Here is a 22,017-nt window from a genome sequence, read left to right as displayed (position 1 = left end):
TCTGATGGTCTCCCAGTGAAATGCAAGCGAAGTCCATACTAATTAGCTTATGAATCAGACTGAAACTCAAGTTTATTTGGGCCAAAAAGACTACCTACTGTCAAGCAATCAAGCACTATCCCTTTAATTGCAATTTATTCCAAGAACCACAATTTATTGATCCTAGCATACACTTAAGCCACAGCAGTATCATTATTTGACTTTATTTTAACAGCTTCAAAAGGTTAGAAAGTTAGAGACCACTGTGAAAGATACCATTAAAAAGTTGGGTTGCTAACATTGCTTAACACTCTATGCTGAGTAATATTAACTATATATATGGAATTTCATAAAAGGCAAGGGAAAAATTAATATTAATTAGGAATTCAATATGAGCTGGTGCTTTCTATATCAAATATTCTTTAGTAATAACAAAGCAAATGAAAAGAAGATCAATATTATTAAATGCATTTTACAGATAAGCAGCAACTTAGAGTGGTTTTCCAAATTGCCCAGAACTATAATGTTAAAATCTTAAAACCATCTATCAGACTCTAAAGCATATGTTTAATTTCTTACAGAATTTCTTGCATAATTTTTGCACATTGACATTCTACAGTACTGTGCCATCTTGACACACACTTAACAATATTAAAAATGTGAAGACATAGAATTTTGTCTTCACAGTAGTTGTCTTTAAAACACCAAACATTAATGTCTGATCACTCTTATTTATTTGGTATATTATCTTTTATAAGCCAAGATTTTTTTTCTTTATTCAGTCATAAAGTTGTATAATTTCACTTTGTAATTTTCAGCAAATTATAAAATGTACTCAGCATAATTCTTGTAGCTTCAAAGACTATTTTTCCTTAGGTAATATTCAGTGACTATAAAGAGTGGCTTAGAGTTTGACATTTCTTAAATGTACTTTCCGAGTAAGCCTTAGTAACTGATTAACTATCACAATTCTTCATGAGTCCTCTGTTAACCCTGGACTGGATTTATACGAAAAGGTGGAGGCCCTAGATTTTCTCTGTATTACTCAGAGCAACTTTGCTTTTAATGCTTTCACATTTTGTACTTCCATAAAATTTTATTCACAGAATGAACAAACCAATACTTTTACAAAATTAATGTAAAATAATGGATCTAGCCCAATGTCCTCATTTTTTCAGGTGAAGAAATGAAGAATCAAAGAAGTAAAGGACCTGTCTCAAAGTCACACAACTAGTAAGTAATATCTGCAAACTAGAAATAGATAATAAGAAACGGAATTCTATCCATTGCATAATAATGGCTTCTCAGTTTCAAAATGATATTTAAAACATGAAACTATGTTCCTATCCCTGTCTAGATCACATATGGTCAGTGCACTAATGGTGTGCCACCTGGGTTCAGTCTTGCTATATACTTTGGAGAAATCTTACAAAGTGAATTATGGAATCTTCTGACAGTATAGCTCATGAAATGTTGGCATCCATTTGACGACTTTCCATGTCCTAGATTCTTAATGTGAATCATCTAATTTAATCCTCACAAAAATATTGTTAAAAAATGGTTTTATTTTTATTGTAGAAAGAAACTAACGCTCTATGGTGGTTGGTAGTTTATCCAAATATGCAGGGCTATTTAATATCTGAGCTAGTTTTTAATTTTTAATATCTCTGACTTTTGAAGATGCTCACCTTTGGTATCAAACAATTTTGTACTTAAACCAACAAAAAGTAGAGACCAATACAAATAGTATATAATCTCACACTGGTGTGATATAGCCAGCTGTAGGATACAGTGCATAGTTCAAGGTGCTAAGAGAAAACTAAATCGTGAAAGATCCACTTGGGTTGACACTGTAAATGCTGTAAAGATTGATGTGCTCTTGCTATTGACTCCAGCTAGCAATTCTTTGAAAACTGGTTACTATGAGACCTTACATATAATGATATTTACAGACATGGAGAAAAATATTGACAACAAATGTACAAAACTGTTATCACAGATAGACATTGAGAACTTGTCCAGATAATCTGGAGTGACCATTTAGAAGATAGAGGCTACTTTAGCTCATGTAGTACGAAATAATTATTGAAAGAAGTAATTAGCATTTTTTGCTAGATGAGATGTACATAAGTGGAATTAGATGAAATCATTTTCCTTAGGAGAGTATGAACAGAAACATGAAGGTGGAAAAAATAGGGATATATTGTCAGTATGGCATATGCTAAATCATAGAATATAGTTATGAAGAATAAGGTGTTATTTCAGAAGGTGGGAGTGGGATTTGTTGATGGATGCTTTTGCAGCCCAATTTTCAAAAGGTATTTTTACTTTATAAACAGTAAATAGACACTGAAGATATGTTTTCTTCTTATTGTTGTTCCTTGGTTCTAATGTACATTGCTATCATTAGAGCAGTGTGGGGAGTGAAAAAATAATGAGATCAAGGATTCCTGTTAATCTCTTAAAGATTAACAGGACTTCTCCCCACCCTTGTAGCCGTAATCACCCGGGTTTCTATAGTAACTTTGAGGAGGATCCACTATCCATTTTCCTCCCAATTGCCCTGTTCTTCATAAATATTTTTTGAATGAGTAAATTCCCCTTCTATCTTGCCCATCCACCTTTAAAATCCCTGTCAAGTAAGGGAGAGACTAGACATAATGATAGTTTTTTTATTATCCTGGAATCTTATTTCTTCTAAGATAAGAAGTCTTTCAGAGTGAAAATCTTTTTGTGCTTTGAAGATTCCTGTTTACCTTAAATTTGTACTTCAGATGAAGGGAAGGAAAAGTAAGCTTACTTTCTCCTCAAAAGCAAAACAAACAGGAAGGAGGTGATTGTATAACAAAAGAACAACAATGAAAAAGCCTTTTATGCAAATTAAGAATTATTTAGCTCCTAAAAGGTCAACTGCTTGATTGTAACACTCAGAGAAGAAAGTGGTCTGAAAGTTTTCTGCCCTAATGTTAGATGACCAACACTGGGCAACTTCTGCTTCTAATGAGGATTCCTTTTTAATCTTCAGCACTCTCCTCATTTTACAACCTTTCTTCCAGGACTTATATTTATCCACTAATAAAGCTAAACAATACCACCTTGATACTCTGCTGCTTATTAACTATAATTTTGCAAGTAATGACAGCTGTACTCTGAACAATTTACTTTGTTCTTGCTTAGTTGAATTTATACCCATGAATCTTTCTTCCGTGTTGAGTTTTTTTTTCTTTTGGTCTACATTATATTTATGACCCGGGTCCTCTTTAGCAATGTACTCTATTTAATTTATATTCAGTATTCCAATAAGCTATATATCTGCAAAGCTTATTCATTCTATATTGAATCTCTGCTCTACTTTCTTAAAGAAAAATGTGTATTTTTTTCTCCTGTTCCAAACTTGGGCTTTCTCTCAAAAGCAATACCTGTGCCATTAGAGTTCTTTTTGATAAGGCAATACATAATAACAATTTTGAGCTTCTAAGAAAGCAGCACTTTGATGTAGGAGCTATTCAAGAAAATTCTATACATAAGGTTTGACATTTCCTTTGGCCAGGTATTTGCAATGAAAAGATGAGTACAGTTTGGGGTGGGAAAGAAAGATAACACTATACCTTTATCCATAGATGTGATAAAAGTCAAAATAGGCCAACCTTGTGAGGGTTTGGTGTGAACACTGAATACCTGCAGTATGTGCCTGGCACACAAAAAATTATTTGTTGAAATGCATTATTGGCTTGTAACTGACAGGTCTTTTGTCAGTTTTATTTTTCTGTGTGTGGAAGTACTATCAGTTGAAGGTTCTATTGGTATGGATAGAAATGTGGCATTAAAATTCAGGCAACTGTCTCAGGAATGAGTCCTCTGCTTGCTAGAATGTCACTCATTAGCCGAAAAGGTGAAATTGGCAGGCACTGACCTATTGCACTTACTACACATGACTCCTGGTAGCCAATTGTGCTGAGAACTGGCAATGAACATGGTTTCTCAGCACTGTTTCCTTACATAACTTTGATACTGCTAGCAAGACCCAGTGGTATTCCATATATAGTCTTCTTTTTATGCATTCTCAATTGGTCTTTAAACTGAAAATAGAATGAAGCTCATGTGATAGAAATAAACTAACTTCATGACTCTTTAATACCTGATATGGAGAAATAAGTGAAAATATCTGCATTTTTCCCAACAAGATAAATTAATAAATGTTTAAAACTATAAAAATTTGAAGAAAATGCAATTGTTGAAAACATATTTTAACATAAAAGACAAAATATGAGAAGCAGCTTGGCAAGGAGATCAAAAGCATGGATTCTGAAAAAAAAAAACATATGGGTAAAATTGTGGGTTCCATCATTTGCTATTTGTATAACCTTGAAGAAAAGGACTGAGCCTCATTTCCTGCACCTATAAAAACATCTACCTTATAGATTGGCTCTAAGTGTTAAATAAGTTAATGCATGTCAAGTTTCTGACACATATGTATAAATAAGATTTAGTTTTGAGTATTACTAAAAAGTTTTATGACTTAAGCATTATTTTAATTATATACAAAACTGCTGGCTTCTTTAAATTCCGAAATTGCAAAGGAAAAAAAATGAATGAGTGAATATACAAAATATTGTTTAATATTAAAGTTTGCAAGAACACAACCTCCATATGTTAAAATGTTATAAATTTATTTAGGACTTATTCAATTATACTATGTCTGTTTTGTTCACATAAATTTCCTATTCAAATGCATTAAAAGTGAATAGATAGATAGATAGGATTATTTGGAACTACATCTAAATCCACTTGGTATAAGTCATTAGGAAGAGTAAAGTGTGCTATATTGAATAGTATATCTGTATCTGTATCTACATCTACATGTACACTCACCCTTCAGATTAACATTGTAATTGGAATTCATTATAAAATGTGTACCTATATAATAATGAGGAGGAAAATTCTGTTTTATAAATGGTGTTAGCAAAAGTGATTTAAAGTAATTTAATATAATATCTTCCCCACATTTAAGAAACCAAAACTGGGCCACTCAGTTTTAGGAATATAAAATTGAAAAAGAAAGTTTTTGTTTGTTTGTTTGTTTTCAATAAATTAAATAAGCAAGGTTTTGTAGATGCCAATATTTACTGAAGTTGCTGAAGTTGCAAACCAACTCACCTAGTCTAGTTTGTCAGATGGTTCCTTGACTGTGATCTTGAATGGATACTGTCCATTCGGAATTTCCTAGGCTATTTCTCATTGCACGTCTGGAACCACTTCGACTCTGTCTATAGAGAATGACTTTTTTTTTGAGACGGAGTTTCGCTCTTATTACCCAGGCTGGAGTGCAATGGCGTGATCTCGGCTCACCGCAACCTCCGCCTCCTGGGTTCAGGAAATTCTCCTGCCTCAGCCTCCCGAGTAGCTGGGATTACAGGCAAGCGCCACCATGCCCAGCTAATTTTTTTGTATTTTTAGTAGAGACGGGGTTTCACCATGTTGACCGGGATGGTCTCGATCTGTTGAACTCGTGATCCACCCGCCTTGGCCTCCCAAAGTGCTGGGATTACAGGCTTGAGCCACCGCGCCCAGTGACTTTTATACCTAACTCCAATTTCCAGTTGTCCTTCACAGTCTACTTCTAGTATTACTTCCCAGATTTTATGTGTGGTACTCATACCCTATTCCCTGTGTTCCCTTAGTACCTTGTTTCAGATATAGCTTTTAATAGTGCCTACCTATTGTTATTTGCCAACATTTTTGTCTCCACTCTCCCCTCAATTTCCTTCACTCATTCTTTTCATCTTCAACATTTCAACCATCTAAGACAGACATAAATATTGCATAGACCTAACACTCTTGGTTATTGGAGCACCATGCTTGCTGAACCTGGTTCTGTTCCTGTTATATTTTACTTGTGACTGAATTCTGGCAAATGCAAAATAGGCAAAATTATGTGTACCTGTTCTGGCCCACAAAAACTCCCACCCATAATTCTCACGCTTGTTTGCTTGTGGTAGTAACTCAGGAGCCACACAAAACTGGTGTTCTTTTTCTACTTACCAATCCTCTTCTATCCAAACTCTGAGGTTCAGTCTTGGCTTTCACTTATTTTAGTCTTCATATTTATTAGTTAGAAGTCTACCATATGAATAAAGCTACTATAAACATCTTATGAAATTTTTTTGTGTGTGAACGTAAGTTTTCAACTCTGTGGGGTAAATACTAAGGAGAACGATTGCTGAATTGTATAGCAAAATATGTTTAGTTTGGTAAGAAACTGTCAAATCTCTTTCAAACTGGATGTGCCCTTTGCACTCCCACCAGCAAATGAATGAGGGTTCCTGTTGTTCCATATCCTTGACAGCACTTAGTGTTTTCAGTGTTCTGGGTTTTGACCATTCTAATAGGTATGTAGGGATATCTCATTGTTGTTTTAATTTCCTTTTCCCTGATGACATGGTGACCATCTTTTCACATGCTTATTTGCCATGTGTATATATTCTTTGGTGAAGTGTCTGTTAATGTCCTTGGCCCATTTTTTAATGAAGTTGGTTGTTTCTTACTGTTTAGTTTTAATTGTTCTTTGTATATTTTAGATGACATTCCTTTGTCAGGTATGTCATTTACAAATATTTTCTCTCAGTCAGTGTCTTGTCTTTCCATTCTCTTGACAGTGTCTTTTTCAGCTGGAATTTTTAATTATAACTAAATCCAGTTTATCAGTTCTTTGTTTCGTGGATCATGCCTTTGTCATTCTGTGTAACATCATCACCAAACCGAAGATCGTCAACATTTTCTTCTATGTTATCTTCTAAGAGTTTCATAATTTTGGATTTTACACTTGAGTCTGTGATACATTTTGAGTTAACTTTTGTGAAGAGTGCAAGATTTATGAGTAGATTCATTTTTTGGTTTGTTTTTACATAATGGTGTCTATGTACCCGGCACCATTTGTTGCAAATGTGATCTTTTATTCATTGTTTTGCAATCGTTCCTTTATGAAACCTAGTCTGTTTCTAGTCTAATCTGTTTCTAGGTGCTCTGTTCTGTTCCATTGATCCATTTATCTATTCTTTTGCCAGGACCACACAGTCTTGAGTACTGTGGCTTAATATTAAGTCTTGAAGTCAGGTAGTGTCAGTCCTGGACTTTGTTCTTCTACTTCTATATTGGCTTGGCTATTCTGGGTTTTTGCCTCTACATATTAGCGTAGCAATTAGTCTGTTGATAAACAAAATATAACTGGCTGGGATTTTGATTGGGATTGCATTAAGTCTTTAGATTAATTTAAGAAGAACTGATATCTTGACATTGAGTCTTCTTGTTCTTGAACATGGAATATTTCTCCCTTTACTTAGATTTTTAATTTCTTTCATCAGGGTTTTATAGTTTATCACCTACATATTTTGTTACGTTTATGCTAAAATATTTCATTTTGGGGGGCACTAATGTAAATGATATTGTATTTTTAGTTTCAAATTCTACTTGTTAATTGCTGGTAGATATCACTGTCAATCAAAGAAAGATTGATTTTTCTTTATTGACCTTCTATGCTGAATCCTTGCTACTATGGTTTATTAGTTCCATGAGATGTTTTTGTTACTGTTTCTTTTGGATTTCCTACATAGGTGATCTTGTCATCAGCAAGCAAACACAGTTTTATTTTTTTCCCTTTCCAACCAATGTAAATTGATTTCCTTTTCTTACAGTATTATCTATGATGTCTAGTATATTGTTTGAAATGAATGATGAGATAGAATATTGTTGCTTTATTCCTGGTCTTAGAAAGAAAACTTCAAGTTTCTCACCATTGTGATGTTTTCAGTATTTTTTTTTTTTGCAGGGAGGGTAGATTTTTTTTTACCAAGTTGAGGAAGTTCCTTTTTATTCCTAGTTTACTGAGAGATTTTATCATGAATGGAAGCTGGATTTTGTCAAATCCTTTTTCTGGATCTATTGGTATTATTGTGTTATTTCCTCATTTATTCTATTAACGTGATGAAGAGTCACCTTTTAACATTTGATATAACATGTTGGTATATTTGCCTATTATCTTAAAGCCTTTTTCAGAATCTTCTTTGTCAACTAAGTTGAAGAATTATTTTCAGGTCTTCCTCTATCTTTAGTTTATACTTACTTTATATACAGTACTTACCTTTAGCAACTGGTTATTGATATAATAATGTTTTATATACTAAATATATTTTTTCTACTATGCACACTTGCCTGTTTAGAAATTTAGTATTTCATTTTTTATGTAAAAAAAAGGAAAACTTGGGTCAACTTTAATATGATTCCTATAACACTTGGAATGAGGGAAATTTCTTCAACAACAGAAAATATAAATGTAATTTTATTTAATTCATAAGTTCAAATATGGAGAAGGTAGCAAGTCTCAGTCAAGTGCATAGATGCAAGAGCTAATTCCACAACAATCCCAGAGAACTAGGTAGACAAAACCTGAAATGTACAGGAGAAGAAATAAAACTTTTCTAACAGCATTGTGCTTCTTTAATTTTAGCAACATCTTCGCAACGATCAAGTAAAATCTTCATAGGTATCCTGGTATATGCCATGGACATAGCAGCTGTTAATTAAGTGGGCTGAGTTTAAAATTCCTTGCTAAGATTTTACCTTTTTAAATGGAAGTAAATATTGTCTTTTTTTGTAGCCTTTCCATATTCTCAAACACTCTGAAAAATGAAATTAGAAAACAGCAGATTTGACTTCTTCAGGGCAGCCAATTAAATGGCTGAGGGTATCCGTTTCTGTGTTGCTTTCAGAAATAATTGTATCATTAAATCGCTGAAATTGTAGTGTCAGCAGGAAATAGAGAGAATATCTGCCAAAGGAAGAAAAAAAATATGAACAATACAGCTACTTTGATGTCTTCCTGCCCTCCTTTCCAGTGTCTAGTGCTGAACAAGCTCTAAACAAAATGTGAGGGACAAAAGGCTCACGTGGTTGTTCCTGGGTGATTTCACCCTCCCTTTTAGGGAGATCTGCTCACTGATTTTTCTGCTCCCACCTGACACCTTAGGCAAACTGCACTAATCAGAGTCTCAGAACACAACTTCTACTTCCATGCCTCTTCTTCTCTCCCACTTACTGTTCACTCACTGAATATCCTCTCTTCATATTTTACAGAATTCAATCATTTATTTATTCAGCAAATACCTATTAAAGTCCTAGCTTGTGTCGGGCATGATTCCAGCTGTTAAAATACATCCGTGATCAAAGCAGATTTAAAAATCTTTTCCTTTGAGGAGCTACTTCAAGGTAGTAGCAACAAACATTATGTTATATACATTATAAACATGACAATTATATGTTAAAAAGTGATCAGTACAGCTTGGAAAGGGAAATCAAGAGTTTGGGGCTGCATCGTTTAATCAGGTGATTAGAAACTTCTGACAAAGCATTTTGCTTAAACTGTCTTAAGAGACTCATGACATAGTGGTGAAAAGCACAGACTCTTTCACTGGACTGCAGGAGTCTGTAATGCAGCTCTGTTGTTTATGTATTAATTGTGTGACCTGGAAAAACTTCCTTTATTTTTCCAGTTCTCAGTTTTCTCAACCCTAAAGTGAGGTTAGTAGTAGTACCTACTGAGTTTTATTTTACATACAGGATTTAGAACGTGGGATGTAGGTAGTACACATTACATACTGCATATAGTATGTCAGACTAGGTGAAGTCTTCCAATATTATTTCCTGAAAAGAGCATACACTTCAATTTAGAGAAATATGGGCTCAAAAACTCAAAGATATTTTTTTCTCTCCTCACTAATCTGAACCTTAGTTGTACAATCAGGGAAATGAAGATAATTCCTACTCCTGAAAGCTGTTTTGAGGATTAGAAGAAAGTTCATGTTACTTATGGGTAGGAGATCCTTGCTGAATGTCATGCCTCTTTGCTCTCCTCTTCTAAACCCTGTTGAAATTCTTTGTAGTCTTCTTATATTATCTCAGCTGGTGAAACATTTAAGTCTCCTGGAATCTCTCATGTTATTTATTTCATATTAACTTGTGTAATATTGTAGTTTCTCTCTTTTAAGATATTATGGATGATTAGAAGCCATTGTTGATTTACTAGCAAGTTTTCAAGGGAAAGAAAGAAACACTTTCACATGAAATGCATCCATCAGTTATATGATGTGCTTGATTTTAAAACAATTTAAACGTAAAAAGTAATGCATTATAGAATCAACGAAATGTGTTAGTTTCTGTCTACATGTCTCATTGCTGCCAGTATGTGATTACTCAGAAAAACTGATTCTCTGTATCCTTCTCCTTGCTTAAACCCCTGCCTTGCACATTAAAAGAACTCAGTAAATATTTCATAGATGATTTCATAAATGACTGCATAATTTATTGAACAAAATAACTTATTTAGGTTTATACAGAAATGCCAAATGAAAGTGATCATGAGTTTTTATCTAAAAGGCATTTCTTCATCTAAAATTGCATAAAAATAAGTAAGGACATAGTAAAGTAAAATTTTTTTGGCATGAATATGCATAACAAAAATTTCAATGATTTCTGATTGGTTAGAACTGTTTTTGGTGGCAAGTTACAAAAACCCAATTTGGCCTAATAAGCACATAAGGGGATTTTCCTCTAAGCACATAGGATTCTAGAAGCATAGTGTATAACTCAAGAGCAGGAAAGCAGATGAAACTCTGACTGCTCCACTTTCAGCACCAAATTCTTTATGAACCATTTCTTACAATTTCACCAATAACTCCAAGACTAGTTAAAAAACAAAAATCCTGTGGATCAGAGCATTCAGACAGGGAATGGGGGAATGTTTTGCCTCTGCTCCACAGTGTCTGGGCTTTCAGATGGAAAGCTTAAGTGCTGGCTTCTCTTCATTTCACACCTGACAGCCTCCTTCAAGCTAGACAAGCTTCTGTTAATAGTCTTCTCAATGCCTTTTAAGCTTCTTCACACTGCAGGGGTCCAAAGCCATGGCCAGATGATTTTACTGCTCCAAACTATGCTGTTTTTTATTGCAGTAGCACTCATCTTCCAAACCAGTGTCTATGTTAGGCAGTATTCGGTAAGAGAAGCAGAATCACTATGATGATACAAAATATGGGATTTTTTGTAGAGATTAGATCTTATGGAATTGTGAGAGTTGATGGAGTAGTTTACACAAGGCTACTGCCTCTGCATCTGGTTTTAAGAATGACATTGCTGTTAGTCAGCTGAACCATGAGAAAGGAAGAATGATTGTGAAGCAGAAGAGAACAAGGACAAAACTGAAATCCACCAGGATGAACTGGGACCCATAAAGATAAATTGGAATTCATGTACTTTTCTCATCACACCAATATTGATGGTATAGATGACCTGCGAGAGAAGTTGGCTAACTTTGCCAGTGGCTTTATCATGGACTTGATGCAAACTTAGAGAAGTGTAAGAAGGAGAATCAAAAGAAGCTTAAGGCGTTACATGGCTTTTTGCTGCCCTCTGCCTATATGTTAAGTCAGTAATAGGCCAGGGATGTATGCCAGCTGCTCCTGAATGTAACAGCCTACATCCCCCTTTGGAGAGTAAAAATTACTACCACTTCTCTACCTACAAAATCATGTGCAAATTTCTCTTGTGGCCAAATCTTACTTCAAACCATATAGGAATGAAATTATGGAAAATTCAGTTCCAGTGTAGTTGTGACACAATAAAATATACCACAAGCAGTATGCATCAATAGCCTTTAAAATATTGATATCCTTTGAGTATAGGCTTTTGAAGTTATAGAAACCAAATATGGAAAAAGGAACCAAAAAAAAAATGTCCTGGGGAAAGATTGTAGTAAAGATAAAATATTCCTCAGTTATCTTATAATAAAACACAGTCAGGAATACAAATCTACCCAGGATAGGGTCTCTGTGAGAATCTGCAACATGCTTTTTTCTCTGTCCTTTGTTACCGTTTCTCTTTCTATATTTGTTTTATTATTTTTCCTCTAACACCAGACATGTTTCCTCTGTACATTCAATCCAGATGTTGGAATATACCATCATTAGCGGTTGAGATTTATATAGTACAAAAGCACAGAGCACAGTACGATCAATCTCATAGACCCAGTTAAAATTTCTGAGGAAAGTATTTAAGTTTACTGTGACAGGGGGCAAGTTCTTGTTATGCAAATTGGCAGTTGCCACCTCAGTTATGTGGATGAAATAAGGTAAGTACAATTTCCAGAAAAAAAGGTAAAGGAATACAGAAAAAATTGTTCTACAGATGTCTACTAGAGTAGTGAGATTACTAAAATAAAACTTAGTTTTATCATCAAAAAGCAAGAATCTGACACTGAAGAGCTGATATAGCATACATTTTGCACAGTGTAGCCATATCTGTAGAAGGTCGAAACTATCTCAAGCCACGTTAATGAAGGTGCAAAAGATGGATTGGTCAGAGATCTTCCATCAAAATGACATTTTGTCCCATCAGAGTTGAAAGCGAGCAAGATGCCATAAAACCAAAAGGAATCACCTTCTGATTCGGAAGTTCCCCAATGAGTTGGACATCTGTCTTCATGTTACCTCTATTTCTACTGTTAATTAAGAAATTATTCTTTTACTGCATAGAGATTAATTTATTCCCTTCTGAAGGCCTAAACTTATGGAACATATAATCAAGTATATTCTCCAGGTATGTAACATTCTTAAGGTTTACCTCCAGCAAGTCATTCATAGTCTCAGGAAAACACTTTACAATGCTACATTGACTCGATTTCTGGAGATAAAGTGCCTTTGTTTCTCTATGCATTTGTTTAAGTTGCTAACAAGTTCCTATGGGCAAAGAGAAGTTTGTAGGGGGTGTGCAATGCACATTTTTTAAAATGATTTCTGTACTCTCAAATCTTGGAGAAAAACATAAAAATCTGCTCTTTTTAAAGTAAGAGCATTCCAGAAATCCCCCCTACCAGTTTTATAGTCTCTTGTGCAAATGCATTTTCAAGTACCAGGTGTAATTCAATAGACATCATCATGAAAAATAAGAAAATAAAAAACTACATCTGTGTCTCTGAGCCACTAGAAGAGTATTCAGGAATAGCCCCAGCTAGATATAGATCATTGACCCAAAAAATGGCTCTCAACATTCCTTAGGATTTCTAGAATTTTCTGATCTGTATAGGGTCAATTGAATCAAGGTTTTTTTGTTTGTTTAGTATTGTTTTGCTTTTAAGATGGAAGCTTTTCTACAGGAGCAGGAAGCTTACAAGAGGAATGGAAGTCTTATCTCTTTATTGTGTATCTCAACTTACAGATAGATTTTTTTAATAATAAAAACTCCAGAAATTTTAACTGCCATGTACAGTTGCAAGGACCCAAGTCTTGTTCTTCTAAACAGATATCAAAGAGTAGACCTGGGTTCTTCAGGAGCCCTGGGACTACCAGACAGCCTTTACGGGGGACCCTCTCAACAAGCTTGCCTTGGTTTGAGTTCTAGAAATTATTGTACTGATGTGAATAACAGGAAAATGAGCGATCACTTTTTTGTACTTTCTTCCTCAGGAGGTTTGGAAAGGAAAAAAATAGTTTCAAATATACTTCTTGTAAATATCCTGAGGTTTTGCCACTGAAATGTTTTTCTTTTCCTTCAAACTTGTTAAGAAATGTTTTAATATATATTTACTTTATGCAAAAGCTCTAGATTTTATGTTTGTCCAGCAGTGTTTCCAAACCCAATGATATAATACAGAATATTCTAGAGATTGGTTAAAAAATGATAGTTAATTTTATTAAACATTTCTGGTACACATACAGGTAAGACCTGATAATTACCAATTATTAGGAAGTGATAGAGAATAGTGTTTAGAAACACATATATTTTATGATCAATTTATCTCAAAGACTTAGGTTAACTCAACAAATGATGAATGATCTTTTCATTTCTATTAGGTATATCAACTGCCGTGAGAGTAAGTATTTTATTTAGGGGTCACATTAGCTCTAAATAAAAATTATCGTCTTGTTTTTCATTTCCTGCTGAACAGCAAGATTTACAGAATAGTATGCTATCACATATATATGTGCACAAATGCTCACACCTACATATATATCTGTAACTTTTATATATGTAATGGATATGATATATGTGCATGTTTACTTGTCTTCAGTGCCTAGTAATTGTCTAGTAGAAAATCAGTTAATTTATCATTCAAACAAATTAAACAACCACAAAAAAATTCTAAGGTTATCTCACCATAGATTGTCAGGTGTGCAAATGTTTCCTATCAAAGTGTTCATTGAAGTTTTTGTTCTAATACTTCTATTGTATTCCAAATAAATTTCAGATTCAAAGGATGGACATTGCCTAAGAGAGCCTGTTATGTTGATATCTACCATAATTAGAAAATTGCCAAAGTACATTTTAAAAGTTCAAAAAGCATAATAAGCCAGTATAGAGCCCCTTTTCCTATTTAGAAATATTGTAATAGGCAAAAACATAAATACTTTAAAAATAGATGAAAGAGATTTTTTCTGAGAGCAAGATGTATAGGTGATTTTTTTCTTCATGCTTCACATTTTCTAAGTTTGCAAAAATTATCGTGTATTATTTTCATAGCATGCAATAAAAGCAAAATGTGAGGCAACTTGAAAATGAAAAAATGGGTCTAGTATCAATTTACATATAATGGGCTAGAGATTTAACAAAAATAACAACAAACAAATATTCAACTTTTTGGCTTTGGGTCATTAGCATGCTTCATAATATCCAACTAATTTTTATTATTTTTTAATCAAAATTTTATACTAGGAGGATACTTTAAACTTTGCTTAGTTAATAAATTAATCTGTTCACACAAAGAATATCAAATTAATGGATTACAAATATAATACACATAACTTTCTATGTATAGTCAGATAGACTCTGGGGTGTATATTTTATATTCACTTTTGTCAGTTAAACTACTGAAAAACTATTCTTATTGTTTTATAAAATTGTTACTATACATCAATTGTCTATCCAAAATCAATTTTCAACCCAGGCATAATTCTTCCTTTAGTTATTATTTGAAAAATAAGGCATCAATTAACTAATTATTCGATATAATATGTATCTTACAGGTTAAACAAATTTAATCAGCTTGGAGTTGGTTTTGAAAGGTCTAGCTTTTTTTAATGTATTCAAACAATTAAATATTTTTTAATGCCTCATGACTTCCCTTGTATTTCATTATAATAAAGCTTTTAAACTACCGAAAAGTTGGCAAACTAAAAATAAATCAGGGACATTGTCTGCTAAAGTCTGCAATTCCTCATTATTACTCTCTCTTTCCTTGTAATTAAGAGATAAACCTAACTTAGTGTTAACTGTTTAAAGACAGTAGGGTTAAAGATTTCATGTAATATCAAAAATAGTCTGTATTGATATATTTGCTCAGAATTCATCATCCCCCCCAAAAACAAAAAGAGGTATAGCCAGAATGGGGATTTATGTGCTGCCTCAGTAGAACATTAACCTTGTTAAAATGGTCTAATGTATAAGTAGGCCTTGTATCTCAACTTGTGGCCAGCATACCAACAGTATCAGCAATTCTTGGGTGCTTATCAGGAATTCAGAGTCTCTGGCCCACCTCACACTTATTGAAACAGAATCTGCCTTTTAACAGGACCCCCAAACTATTTGTTGGACCTTAAGGTTTAAGAAGCACTCTTCTAAAATACTTGTCTCCATTCTACACCGAGTAGTACATTGGGGAGGAGGTGAAATCTAGAGCCACCTGGATCTGAGTACCAGCTTTAACACATGGTAGGGAAATATGTTGTTTAATAATAATGACTTAAAAAATGTGTTCTGAGCTTCATTTAAATAAAGTACAAAAAGGTACTTTATATATTGATTAAGATGGTATATGTGTTGATAAAATGTGAAATTTTGATTTGCTTTGTTGACTTATACGTTTGATTGTTAAATTAGTTCTAATCTTTGAGAACATGTAGAGCTTTCTGATAGCAAATCTTATAGTAAGTGAGGTATCATTATTGGTGAAGTATTTCAAAAGCTTGGCATAGAGTTTATGTTTTCAAAATCTAATAATGGTTATACAAAAAGACTGAGCATTTCTTTGAAGGCACGGAGGATCAGTAGGGATACCCTAGATCATGGCAGATTCTATCAGAAAATGTGCTACATTTGGTAAAATATAAGGATCTTGGAATGCACAGGAAGCCATTGAAACCGTGTCATCTGACTCCACAGTCTGAATCAGCTCAATCAACTCTGGAATCAGTGGAGTGACTGCTGTCTCAGGCAACTACTCTGCATATCCTTTTAATAACATTGATACTAACAATATTAACTGTCTACTTGTTGGCCAAGCAGAAAATATAACTTGTCTTTGAATTTCATTTTTGCTATGAAGTCATACGGACTTATCATCAATCATTTCTGCATCAAAAATTAATAAAATCTTCTAAACCTGATGTGTTAAAAATATTTGTTCAAACTACTACCAAGGAGATATTATAAGGTATTATTAATACCTACATTGATATTATTAGTTTAAAGTTTGGTCTAAGAGAAGGGATAGGCTATCAAAGTATCAAATAATTGGAATTTATTCTTATAAGGGGTTACATATTGATGAAGTTCATTTGTGAAATCTATATTCTCTCTCTTTAGAGAAGAGTCAATCAATTCTCAGTGTTCTCGTACTTCATAACAGGAGAGTAAGAGAAGAGGCATTATAATTTACGAAGGGTTTGCTTTGTTTAAAGAAAGACATGAATCAATATAGCAACCCATTTTAAATGTTTACAGGTTCTGCTAACTTAATTCAATGGAAGGCAATTATCCAATTTATTTTTAATTTCTCTAAAAAATTCTCACAAGTGAATTATCAGAATTTTTTTTCTTTAGAGAATAAATGCTCTTCTAATCTGTGCCTCCATAGGTTGTCCTAAAATCATGTTTTGAGTAGCTGCCCTGATCACTTGTAAATATGCATGTTATCTCTTCTTTTTGATACAATGTGGAATAAGTAATATACTTATTAATATACTATATCCCGATATTAAAAATCTCCAGGGCCGGGCGCGGTGGCTAACGCCTGTAATCCCAGCACTTTGGAGGCCGAGGCGGGTGGATCACGAGGTCAAGAGATCGGGACCATCCTGGTCAACATGGTGAAACCCCGTCTCTACTAAAAGTACAGAAAATTAGCTGGGTATGGTGGCGCGTGCCTGTAATCCCAGCTACTCAGGAGGCTGAGGCAGGAGAATTGCCTGAACCCAGGAGACAGATGTTGCGGTGAGCCAAGATTGCGCCATTGCACTCCAGCCTGGGTAACAAGAGCGAAACTCCGTCTCAAAAAAAAAAAAATCTCCAGACAGGAAAGTATGTATAAATCATCTTTCACCAGACAAAATTTAAGATTAGAACTAAATAGCAACTACACAGTAAACTGATAACGTTTATAATCCATATTAAATTGCTAGTTTAAGTCATTCAATGAACTCTCTCCTTTTTCTTTATTGACGCCCCTCCATCTTTGCCCAGATGTAGAAAGATTTTAAGTTACTTTGGGAGGCCAAGGCAGGAGGATCTCTGGAGCCCAGGAGTATGAGACAGGTCTGGGCAACATAGTGAGACTTTGTCTCTAAAAAAATAAAAAATAAACAAAATTAGCTGGGCATAGTGGCTTGCACCTATAGTCCAAGCTACTTGGGAGGCTGAGATGGGAGGATTGTTTGAGCCCAGAAGGCTGAGATTGCTGTGAGGGAAAATCACGCCATTGCACTCTAATGGAGTGAGACCCCATCTGAGAAAAAGAAAGAGAGGGAGATAATTAATGTATATTTAGATTTTAACCAAATAATTAAAATGTTTATTTTTCCTCTTTAAATATATTTTCAAATAGATTGTTTAGAAGTAGAAGCAATACTTTCTTCGATAACTTGTTAGGTAAAATTATGAATCAAATAATTTTGTTGTATTGCTTATTTTTAAAAGAATCCATATCCTACTCATAGTTGTTTTTTTTTTTTCCCTGAAGATTCCCCCACATTATAATTGGTTTTATTCAGACCACTACCCTAGGTAACACATATCAACATCTCCCTTCCTGTTCCCAGATGAGGAGTTCCTTCTTGATGGCATCTTGGCACTTGGATTTCTTTACCTTCCACAAGTTCCAGTGTGTTTATTTTAGTCCTTTAAAATGTACTGTTTCTTGCCATCTCTCTGCTAAGTGAAATCTCAGATACAAAACTAGTTGGCACCAATGTGCAAATTGGTTGATATGTTAATTGCCATCTCCCCACTTTTTGAATATATTTCTGCTTTTTAATTTATTTCTGAATATTTTAGCCCAAAGAAAATCACCACGGAAATTAGACTTACAGTAGCAAACATATATTAAGGTTTGAAGGAGAAAATTGATTTGGCATTTCTTTATTGAAGCTCAGTTGTAGATGCAAATATGTAAACTAGGTTTGAGTATCCTAAAATCACTGTATATTATAGGTTTGATATATTGCCCCAAGACAACAGAAAAATCCTTAGTTTCTATGTGAAATAGTCAGACCTGTAACCTCCTGACTCAGCCTGCAATTGTCTTCCTAACATAGCTTATTGTACACTAGCTTTAGTTTGCACTTGTTTTGTGGTTTTCTTCACCTTTTTTTTATGCAGTTAGGATGTGCCAACACTGCATTATTTTAACATGCATAATCTTTTTTAGGGGTCTGTCATGCCTTAAACTGTCTGCAAGATGTTCATATTCATGGTTGTGAAGAGTACATGCTGGTCTTTCACAAGCTGATCAAATATTTAATGGGGTTTTGGTTTGAGCTTGTGGGAAACACTAAAATAACCCTGACATGGATGGCTCAGAGCATACATTTTCCTCACTCTTTTTATTTGAATTTGTTTTGAAATCCTGGGACACAGTGTTTACCATACTACCATTTCTTCCATTATATTTAAATTTTCAGTTACATTAATATGCATCTCTAACACACACATCCTTCTTGGCTTTTTGACACATTTATTTCAAAGTTAAAATGCTTAAGAGAGTAAAGTGAAAGTTTTTCATCTTCAGGAAAAAACTGAAACATTTAACCATGAGATTGGGTAATGTATTTGCAATGATCCTTTGAATTCCGTAGGAGTCAGTCATTCTAATTAGCTGGTTCTTAATTCTATATGTTAATCTACTTGGATGGAAGTTTCAAATGTAAGTGTGTCCTACATCAATATTATTCCACCATTTTTTAATTTTTAATAAACAGAAGAGTTGCATTTGTTTTAATACTTAAAAATTACCCCTTCATAGTCATTTCATTGGTCTGATTTGAAATGAAATCCATACTCAGACAATTTGCAACACTCTACTTGGTGTTGTTCTTTTTCCAATATAATCTTGTTCATCTTATCTTCCAGACAATATTAAGCTTCTCTCGGTTTCTTTGATGCTCTAAGTTTCTTTCATTCTCTTTGTAATTCTGTTTTCTGTTTGTTGCACCTACTACTCATTCTGCATTTGCAGTTCTTTCGTCAACCCTTAATTTGACCAATCAATGCCCTTCTCTTCATATTGCACCTTCAATTTTATTTCCTGAGAGACCTTTACTCTGACTCTGCGGTTCTGACTCTGTAGTTGCTGTTAGAAATATGCCAGACACTCTTATAGCAGTTCTCATTTTTTCCCTTTGGAGTAGTTATTATTGTAAATGATTGCTTAAATAATTATTAATGTTGCTGAAACCATTATTAGTGTAAAGTATGTCACTTTACTAAAGCTGTATGAGAGCTGAGGCTGTCTACCTGGTTTTCCACTCGATGTCTAAATTTTAGCCAGTACTCTACACACATTTGGTGAGAGAATCAATGGGCCAGGCGCAGTTCCTTACACCTGTAATCTCAGCACTTTAGGAGGCCAAGATCAGATTACTTGAGTCTAAGAGTTTGAGACCAGCCTCGGCAATATGGAAAAACCCTGTTTCTACAAAAATTTGTTAGGCATTGTTGCACACATTTGTAATCCCAGCTGCTTGGGAGGCTAAGATAAGAGGGTCACTTGAGCCTAGAAAGCAGAGGTTGCAGTGAGCCAAGATCATGCCACCACACTCCAGCCTGGGCAACAGAGTAAGACCCTGTCTCAAAAAAAAAAAAAAAAAAAAATCAATGAATGAATGAAAGAAGCCTCAAATCAATGTTCTCTGTAGTAGTTTCTAAAAACTGATAAGAGAAAACAACAGCGTTAGTTGAATTGTAATGATGTTATTAGGATATGGGACCTCTGTGGGGTATAGGATTAAATGCTTTGGATGTTAATAACCTAAACTTTTACACTAACAAAAGAGATGTTGCAATATCAGAAGATGCACTTGTTTTTGCAAAAAGTGCCTGCCAAGCACATGACAAAGCCACTGCCTAAAAAAATTATGACGCTTTATCCTACCTTTTTAGGAGGAAACATGGCCAAGATTTGCTAAATTTTCCATCCATATATTAATAAACGTTACTGTGATTAAAAGAGGGAAAATATTCAACCTTATGTAGTCAGCTTTTTTTTCTCTCAGCTGTAGGCATTGCTGACTTAAGCAAGTCTGAGACATTATTTATCAATATTAAGTGCAGAACTCCTCAATCGCTAGTTCTTCATAATGCAGTGTACATGTGTAACTGGAATCATTATTTATAATTGAAATTGATGTTCAGACATCCCTTGCTAAATACTTGTATGAAGATGTAAATTATTCTGCAAAAAGTCAAGATTTTAGAACAGAAGCAGAAATCTATACCATGTAAAGATTTTAGAATTTCAATTGGCAAGCTACTTACTGATTCACTAAAATGTCAGATAATGCATTTTCAGCATTTTATTAGACTTTCCATGAGAGATGACATTTGGTGTTTAGAAATAATTCACTGAAAAATATATTTTTTAGATTGGCACTGTTTGAACTGAGTAGGTTGATGATAATATGCATTAAATTATGGGAGGAAGGGAAAAAATGTTATTACCAAGCATTTTAGCCAAACCGCTAGCCTGACATCCTGTGTTGTAACACAGTGAGTTTTTGTACATCGCTATCTCTCATAATCTCTCTTTAAGTATTCTTCATTGCTATGAATTAGTTTTTATTAATATGAATAAGAAAGTAAAAGCATAGCAAAACACTAGATGAGTAGTTATACTTCTAATTGCATTTATCATTCATTCTCAATTCTGTATATCCATTCCTTTATTTTAGAAACAGTGGTGAAAACTGATTTTATGTTAAAATGTGACTTTCTTTAACAAAACTAATTCAAAGACAGAGAAGATATCTTTACCCCACTTCCTTGGTTTTCCTTACAAAAAATATAATCCAGAGATTTTAAAAATTAGTTTGATAGGTGAGGGTATAAAATGAGATTCTAGAGAACAGCCACAGAAGCTGTCATCCCTATAGTGGAGTAGATAGTGCCTTGCACATATTTTGAATTTCATATGTACTTATTAGTTGAGTGAATTTCAGATATGAAATCTAATGCAATAACTGACTGTAAACCACAGTTTGAAATGAGCACTAAGTCATCTGCAGAGAAGAAGGCTGTTAAGTGCAGTTGTTTGCAAGCTTGAAGAGACAGAATCAGAAAGTAATTACAGTTTCAGAGACTGATTAATAATGCATTACAGCTTAGGTAGGCACTGTCCCCTGCCCATACTTTTGAATCATCATGTAGTAAGTAGCTTATACTGGTAGTGGCTTGCCAAGAGACACAGTATGAGTTGCCACATTTATTTCTATTTTGCTATAATGAATTATTTCTTAAGAGTTGGTCACATGATTCCATAAAAGAAGAAGGAAGGGGAGAAAGGAGAAAAAGGAGAGGGAAAAGCAGCAGCAACATGTTTTTGTTTCCTGGCCAATAGCTCTTAGAAGTCTTGCAGTTCTTAGCCTTATTTTCAGACTTATGAGTAGAGAATCACCATGGCAGGCAGATATTGCTTAATGCCTGACAAGGAAACATTCTCTCCTACTACATAATGTAATCTGATTTGAGGCAGCAATGTTCTCATTAAAGACAAATATAGCTGGGTGCGGT

General features: G+C 34.1%; 1 protein-coding gene across 36 annotated transcripts in view; it reads left to right on the top strand.

Moving 5' to 3' along the window:
• Window positions 1-22,017, top strand: part of PTPRD (protein tyrosine phosphatase receptor type D) — a 2,336,513-nt gene that overhangs the window by 290,166 nt on the left and 2,024,330 nt on the right. For all 36 annotated transcript variants that reach the window (XM_078368970.1, XM_035293431.3, XM_078368938.1 and 33 more), the window contains exon 2: window positions 1,158-1,212. The gene's annotated coding sequence lies outside the window, so the exon portion shown is untranslated. The remainder of the gene's footprint in view (window positions 1-1,157; window positions 1,213-22,017) is intronic.

This window comes from Callithrix jacchus, chromosome 1 (assembly GCF_049354715.1).
Source record: "Callithrix jacchus isolate 240 chromosome 1, calJac240_pri, whole genome shotgun sequence".
In the NCBI taxonomy this organism is placed as follows: Eukaryota; Metazoa; Chordata; class Mammalia; order Primates; family Cebidae; genus Callithrix; species Callithrix jacchus.
This window is presented reverse-complemented; position numbering and strand designations above follow the sequence as displayed.